Source organism: Odontomachus brunneus, unplaced genomic scaffold (genome assembly GCF_010583005.1).
Source record: "Odontomachus brunneus isolate Ranch 3 - 2012 unplaced genomic scaffold, Obru_v1 Obru_scaffold_005, whole genome shotgun sequence".
NCBI classification, from domain to species: domain Eukaryota; kingdom Metazoa; phylum Arthropoda; class Insecta; order Hymenoptera; family Formicidae; genus Odontomachus; species Odontomachus brunneus.
Genome location: NW_022639455.1, coordinates 364,620 through 372,589, shown reverse-complemented (window position 1 = coordinate 372,589; position 7,970 = coordinate 364,620). Strand labels below are relative to the sequence as shown.

The following is a 7,970-nucleotide window of genomic DNA, read 5'->3' as shown; positions in this document are numbered from 1 at the left end:
TCTCTCTCTCTCTCTCTCTCTCTCTCTCTCTCTCTCTCTCTTTCTCCCTCCCTCCCCTTTCTCTCTCTCTCTAGACATAAAGGACGTCTAAAGGATGATAAGGGATAGTAAAAGACGATTTTTTCGTGGTTGGCAAGTTGCGGTCATAAAATCGCAGCGATCTCGAGCACGGGTGTGTATAAAATAAACGCTGGACGCACGTGCCATCCTCTCGACCGCGATATGTTGTAAAGTTCGTTTTGCGGACCGACGTGTAATTGCGTTCGGCCGGTGCCGCCATCGGCGTCGCTTACGCATCGTAATCCGTTATATTACACGGCGCGTATATGCGCGTACACGGCCGTCCATTCGGCGGTGCCGTGTAAACTGTCCGACGATGACACACCGCCCCTGTCAAATTCAGAGATTCCGCGGATATCGCGTGGCGGGTGAGTGCGCGAGAGGGTGGACGGAAATAAATAAAAGGAGAAAGAGAAACGGGGTCACAGCAGCCGATCCCAGAGGTGGGCAATTAAAACGGAGAGCGGGCGAGAGAGAAAAAGATCGGCACGTCCGTTGTCCCGGCCGGCGTTGACGCAAAGTGTGCTACTGATTTTTATTAAAAGCTACGCGGACACGAAGCCTTGTTCGTGCGCGCTTCATGCGCTTGTTAATTCGCAGTAAATTATCCGCGTCTCTTGCTCGCATCTCCCTCCCTCTCTCTCTTTTCGCGCCTCTCACGTCGCTTAAACGGAGATGGTTGAATATCTCGAGAAGTTGTCATTTCGCATCCCATCATTTCGTATCTAAATTTGTCCTAGAACAATATTAAATGTAAGAGCGCACACGAGATACATCCCAAGTGCCACCGGTGGCGACATACGTAGGCGACGGAGCGGTAAGTAAAACAAGAACCGCAGACCAGAAACTTGGAAACGTTTCGACCTTTACTTCGGGACAATCGCAACTTAAAGAGTTTATTCATTCAAACACTTAAAATTGTATAGAAAATTCATGTAACATTTGTCGCAATCTAAAATATTCGTAGCTAAAATTTCGTGCGACTTGTTTGCGTTGAAAGATTGAATACTGAATATCGTAATTTCGCACATTAGAATAAATTTATTAGGAATGTAATGTGTGAGGATCTTGTAGTAAAATAATATCAAAAGAATTGCAAAAACTAATAAAATACAAAAAAAAATTTATTTTATACTGTAAAATTAATAAAAAAATACTAAAATTTTTAACAAAATTTAGTAACAATAAATTTTTTGTTGTTACTTTTATAAAAAAAATCTTTTTTGTCTTTCACAGATTCAATGAATGGAGTCAAGTTTTACAAGCGAAAGATTATTTTATCGAAAGACTTTTACTTTTATCTTTTTTTATTCTCGTCAAATCGTAGCAAAACTACAAAATGAGTCATTTTTTTTTAATTACTTGTATCTCCATAACATATTATTCTTTTGCAATTCTTTCGGCGTCGTTTTATCACAAAATATTACCCTCAGATTACATTCCTAGCAAATTTATTTATGTATTTTTAGTCCCCTCACTAAACGGCAAGTATTTTAACGAAAGCCCATTTTACCGCTCGCAAAAGTACTTCGCCCTCTTAAGGCATTACTGAAAATACGTCCCTTGGGCTTCCTGAGAACACATACCTGGTGAATAAACTCCTTAATGCGCGGTAGCCGACGAATATACCGATAAAATTGCATACCGACGTGCTCGCATAATTTTAATAGCGCTCAACATATTTTGCGTAATAATTCGCATTTCACTCGCTGCTTACTCGCTCGGCCCTGCCTCGCGTTTATCTTGCACATAATTTCCGCGGTCAAGTAACAATATTTGAGCGCAAACACAGCGCCACGTTGTCGGAAAGTACAGGGGAAAGAACCGCCCTTTAACACATGTCACGCGCGGTATATTACGCGCGCCAAGTTCAAGCGCAGATTCTGGAATAATCTCGCGCCCGGGACAGAGAGGCGCGCAGAAAGAGCACAGTCCTCGCAGGAACGACTGTATAATGCGGCTGAGGGAAGAATGTGCCGCTACTTAGCTAGGTTAAAGTGTACACGTCGACGGAGCCGTGGCGTAGAAAGCGCACTATCCGAGGGGTGAGCGGAGGTGGCGGAGGATAGGAGCACGTAGGTCGGTTCGTGCAGCACTTCAAGCCCGAGCATAGCGGTGGCTGCCGACCCGTCAAGAGGTTAAAGCTCTTAGCCTTGCTACTGGATTAAAGCCCTTAACCGTAATAACCTTACCCGTGTACAATGCTGCCAACGCTAGTTGGGCAGTAAGCGAGGACCCGTCGATAGAAAGTACGCGCTAGATCGCGCGCAGATCACGACGGCGAATCCGGGGTGGAGGAGCTTCCGCTTCCCCACGTGGTACAAGAATGTTACACATTCGCGATGCCCGATAGCGGGCGGATGCGGAAACGCGAGGAGCGCACGACAGGCGCGCATTCGCTCGCGATTTCCCGAGAAGGAAATACGAAAACGCCCGAGCGCGACAACAAAAGCCCTCGCGCCCTCGCCCGCCGTTTGCTTTTGTACGCCTTTGTTCGCGTGGGCAAACAAACAGGCGTTGACACACTCGATGCCGAGCCGATCGGCGCGTAAAATAAGGAATAATATGAATGAATGTGAGTGCGTAAGGGGAAAGAAGAGAGAGAGCGCAAAATTTTCATCGAATTACCTTTCATATTTTTACTGAAAATTTGCAAACCTCGTTGAGGCGTTCACCGTCGACGGTGCGCGTGGTAACTGCCGGAGCAAGGTAAATGTTTGCGTGCAGGAATATATTCGACTGTATTTGTGCAATCTCGAAATTTTTGCAACCGCATCGCGAACGCTACCATTGTCTTTTTCCGTTTCCTTTCATTTTTCGAGCGCGCTCGGGGTGTGTCGCAGGAGACTCCCGCGTCTTCGCGCGTCTACGATAATCCGTCGCGGTGAATCATTGATGGAAATAAAATTCGTCGATGGAGTAAAAATCCGGGTGAACGATCGATAACTCGATTTGCCGCGTTCAATGCCGTCTTTCCCGCCGGGCTTCCATAGAAGTTGGCGCAGGACGACAAAAGCTGGGAAGCCCTTCTTTGTTCGGAAGAGTTTGCAGTTCGCGCCCAGATTCCATTTGATATTTCGATAATTTCCGACTCATGGCTTTCCCGGCGCCTCTGCACTGCCGAAGTTGCAGGCGGGAGCGCGTTTTGCATCTTTGTGCAGATGACGGCGTTTAAATGGTTGGCAAAGACTTCCGTTCGCGTGCTCTGTGTGTATGTGTTAAAGAGCAGATAAACGCTGGAAAAACACGCGAAAATAATCCAGTGATGTTCATATCGTAAAAAGGAATTTGTTGTTGTGAACGAAAATTCGGTACATCGGACTATAATTCGGTTAAAACGGGGTCAACTAAAAGATTTAATTTCCGCTACACGCGCATCGAGTTAAAACTATTTCACCAAAGCATTTGGTGACTATCGTTTTAATAGTTACTTTTTCTTTTTTATAATGCATTATATAAGCGCGCGCTTTACACGTTATTGAATCAGGTTGACAAAAGCATATGTGGTCGCGTGTGCGCGCTGTACATAATATTTTATACAACTTAATAAATGTATTCTGGGAGTGAATTTGATATTCATGAGTTTGTAATTATAATTTATCTGAGAGAAACTAGAGGTTTTTGTCTTGAGAAGAGATTCTATTTAGATTAAAGGTACGAAAATGAATCATAACCTCTTTGCCAGAAATATATAATTATCGTGTATGAAAAACCTCGTCACCTGATACATTGCGTTTTCACGTGCCTCGGGCGTGCGCTTTTTAACTCATATCTAATTAATTGCAAGTTTAATTAGCAAGTGTAATTGAGCAATTCTTTTGTCGATATTCATTTCGGTATCATGTGTTTCGTCATACGTGACTGGCTATAATATGCATTGAAAAAATTACTTTTGCATTTGGAACATTTGGCATATACCAGTTGGTTGACATTACATGTTTTGTGATAAATGCATGTATTATTGAAAGCAAAGTACATATAGCGACAATGAAATCTTTTGGTTGCAATTACCGAACGTTTGATTGATCCCATTTTAACCAAATAATGGTCAGGTGTGCGGAATTTTCGTTTCAAAAGCGAAATCCTTTCCTCAGTGTGCTCGAGTCAAAATGATCTCCCTTTGTCTACCGCGTCGGTCGACGCGCAAGTTCACGCGTTACGATCCTGTTTTTAGCAGCAAACGAGTGACGTGGCGGCGGTGCTGTTTTCTATGGATCGTCGCGAATCCACCAAGTGCTCTCGAGAAGTTAAGAAAGCGCGAACTTGAAGCGTCGCGAACCCGGTTGAGCCACCCCATCGACTGTGTCGTCGCGAAAGCGTGAAGTATTACCGCGCGCATGCGATTTCATAAACTCCCCAGTCGCGCACTGTACTTCATTGAATAATGATGATTCGTGCAACTTCCCCGCGAACTTCCGTCGCGCGTGACAGCGCGGCGTATGTACGACGCGTCACGTACTTCGTCTGCAAACTTCCCCCCCGCGGAAATCTCACGCGGAGTCTCCTGATTTTACCGGTGACAAAAGAACGCGTCGTCACTGAAGAAAGATTAAGTCAACCGCGCAGTGAGCCAAATTTCATACACAATTTTTGTATTTTAAACTAAAATATTTCGTATTTGGCTGACATTACTATATTTTTCACTTGTGTGAAGTAGGATATATTAGTGAGAGAGAGAGAAAGAAAGAAAAAGAGGGAAGAGAGAAAGAGAGAGAGAGAGAGAGAGAGAGCAAAACACACAAGTGGCAATAAAATTTTTTGGTTGTAACTACCAAACGTTTGGTTGATCCCATCTTAACCAAATTTTGATCCGGTGTGTCAAATTTTTGCTTCTACAATGAAATCCTCTAAGTGCAGCGTCATCCAATCGTCGTAGATGAACCCGAAAACGCAAGCTTGTTATTCGTATCACTAAAGAAATATAATATAAATATCTCACTCAAAGAAATATAATATAAATATCTCACTCAAAGAAATATAATATAAATATCTCACTCAAAGAAATATAATATAAATATCTCACTCAAAGAAATATAATATAAATATCTCACTCAAAGAAATATAATATAAATATCTCACTCAAAGAAATATAATATAAATATCTCACTCAAAGAAATATAATATAAATATCTCACTCAAAGAAATATAATATAAATATCTCACTCAAAGAAATATAATATAAATATCTCACTCAAAGAAATATAATATAAATATCTCACTCAAAGAAATATAATATAAATATCTCACTCAAAGAAATATAATATAAATATCTCACTCAAAGAAATATAATATAAATATCTCACTCAAAGAAATATAATATAAATATCTCACTCAAAGAAATATAATATAAATATCTCACTCAAAGAAATATAATATAAATATCTCACTCAAAGAAATATAATATAAATATCTCACTCAAAGAAATATAATATAAATATCTCACTCAAAGAAATATAATATAAATATCTCACTCAAAGAAATATAATATAAATATCTCACTCAAAGAAATATAATATAAATATCTCACTCTTCGCAGAATCCTGTTATATACGCTGAGAAAAGATTACTTGATAATTTATATTCGTGAGATACACAGTTTATTTTCGCGGAAATAAACTTTATTCTACAAAAATAAGTTTTATATCTCGCAAATAAATTTTTAACTATTTTTTTAGAGCATGGCCTCAAGAGGATTCTTTTGAAACCGTTGGAAAAACATCCTAAGCACAATGTTAATTCTTAAAAGTGCTCTCGCGGTAATAGTTTTCGTTTAGAATATGGGAATTATAGGAAATAGCAGTTTACAACGAGACTTCTCGTTTTAAGTGTCGAAATATTTTCTTTTTGGTTTCAGAAAAATCCTTTTGAGGTCATATGTGAAAAGATTCTGCTAAGAGTCATATTTTTTTGGTGAACCAAAAGTGACTTCTGCACAAATTGACCTGTCGATTCTACTTTTAAAATTTTTATCTATCTCAGTAGAGAAAATCGAGCCAAAGATTATGTTGGTCATGCGTTTTGTCTATGTATTTACTGCGAGAGGAACAGCGGAAAAGGAATCGCAGAATGTTCCTTTTAGCGCACGGGTACTTTTCCTATGTTCTAAGGGAAACATTTTGCGATTCCCTTTCCATCGTTTCCTCCACAATAAATCCACGAACGAGAAACGCGTGGCTAACGTAACTCTTGGCTCGATTCAGCTCGGTCTTCGCTATCACGGGTTGTTAAATTGTACGATTCTTTTTTTTTTCAGGTCAACCACTGTATGCGGCATAGCTGTGTAACATCGTTACTACGTGTCATCTCGATGCGAGGGCCGCGACACGATAACGTCATGCAAAACTTTCCTTGATATATGCGTCAAAGCGCATTTTCCGCTCGCGATGCTGTATAGTGTGAATGCGGCGAGTCACAAAGCGGTGACCGTATTTTAAATGGAGCCATCGATACTCGTGCGCCGGATAACGATTATTGATACGGTACTCAATGCAGCGGCGAAAATTCAAACATTACGAAACGCATATGGGTCGCGCTTAACGCCCGAGAAGCGGCTCGTAACTTCATAAAGCTCGATTACAGCGCGCGACTACTCGCAGCCTCGATTTTCGTTCCCATAAGTTATCTGTGCTGTTTATTCGGTCGCACGCACTGAGAGAAAAATATAGTAGAGAAAAATATTACTTTGGGCGTCAACTATACTTTTGTGTGATTTTAACCAGAAAAATAATTAGAAGAATCATCTTTCTAATAACGCTTACTAAAATAATGGTTTTTCTAATTATTTCTGTAGTTAAAATCACAAAAGCGTGTAGTTGACGCCAAAGACAACTATATTTTTCTCTTAGTGCGGCGTTATTCGCCGGCCTTCATTAACTCCTTGGAAAATCAGCGCATGAAAAGAAAGAGCGACGTGCAATCGTAACCGTGAACACCTGCTCTGTGGAAAATAGTGTGTGCAATTGTGATAAATGTTAACGAGCGCGCATGGTTCGTGCCGCATAATTTAATACGCCGCCCCGTTATATTAATATCACGCCTTCGATGCGTCCCGATTTTCAAGCAATAATCGTGCGACAATATCGCGCCAAATGAAAATTTCAGCGCGATTACGCGACACGCGTCGCGCAAGGTCGGTCACCCGCATAATCGCAACAGTCACGACGAAATGAAGCAGGTATAAGCGATGTAATATCCGTTTGCGTTTCGATCCGTGACAGGTTGACGTGATATTTACGAACGGTTTTGCCGACGTTCGTTAATTTCGACCGTGGTGCGACTGGCATTCTTTCATGTCTCGTTTCATTTTCATTCACAGCTTTCCCCTTTCCTTCCAATTTCAAAGAAAGAAAGAGAAAGTGAGTGAGTGAGAGAGAGAGAGAGAGAGAGAGAGAGAGAGAGAGAGAGAGCTCTTTGACTGCGCTCAATAGAAAGTTGCTTTGCAAATGTTGCAAAATTAGTTTGTTTTATCGTCATTTTCAACCTACCTTTCTGAAGGAGATTTTTCAAAATTCCTTCATATGCGCAACGAATCACCTTATATAAACAATATTACGGCAAGATCGATTCGCATAATCGTCCCGATTCCGCGCCGTATTCTTGTCTGGGCGAATTGAAATGTCCGCCGTTTCGTTGCGACAATCGCGGGAGATGGAGCGTTTCGTCCAAACGGCCCAGAACTCGATTAAGCGCGATTCGATTTCGCGCAATAACAATAATCATTCTCGCGCGAGCGCGACGCGGCGCGTTTGCTGAAACGCGGATTTTAGCAATTGTGCCCTTCGAGAATAAAATTTGGTTTCGTTCGTCAACGTTTTACACGTGTTGCAAAAGCCGCGCGAACAACAGAGATGCAAAGAGAGAGAGAGAGAGAGAGAGAGAGAGAGAGAGAGAGAGAGAGAGAGAGAGAGAGA

The 7,970-nt window shown here is 41.4% G+C and overlaps 1 protein-coding gene across 6 annotated transcripts in view; it reads right to left on the bottom strand.

Annotated features, from left to right (window-relative positions):
• Window positions 1-7,970, bottom strand: part of LOC116847975 (hemicentin-1) — a 263,145-nt gene that overhangs the window by 178,911 nt on the left and 76,264 nt on the right. The window lies entirely within an intron of this gene.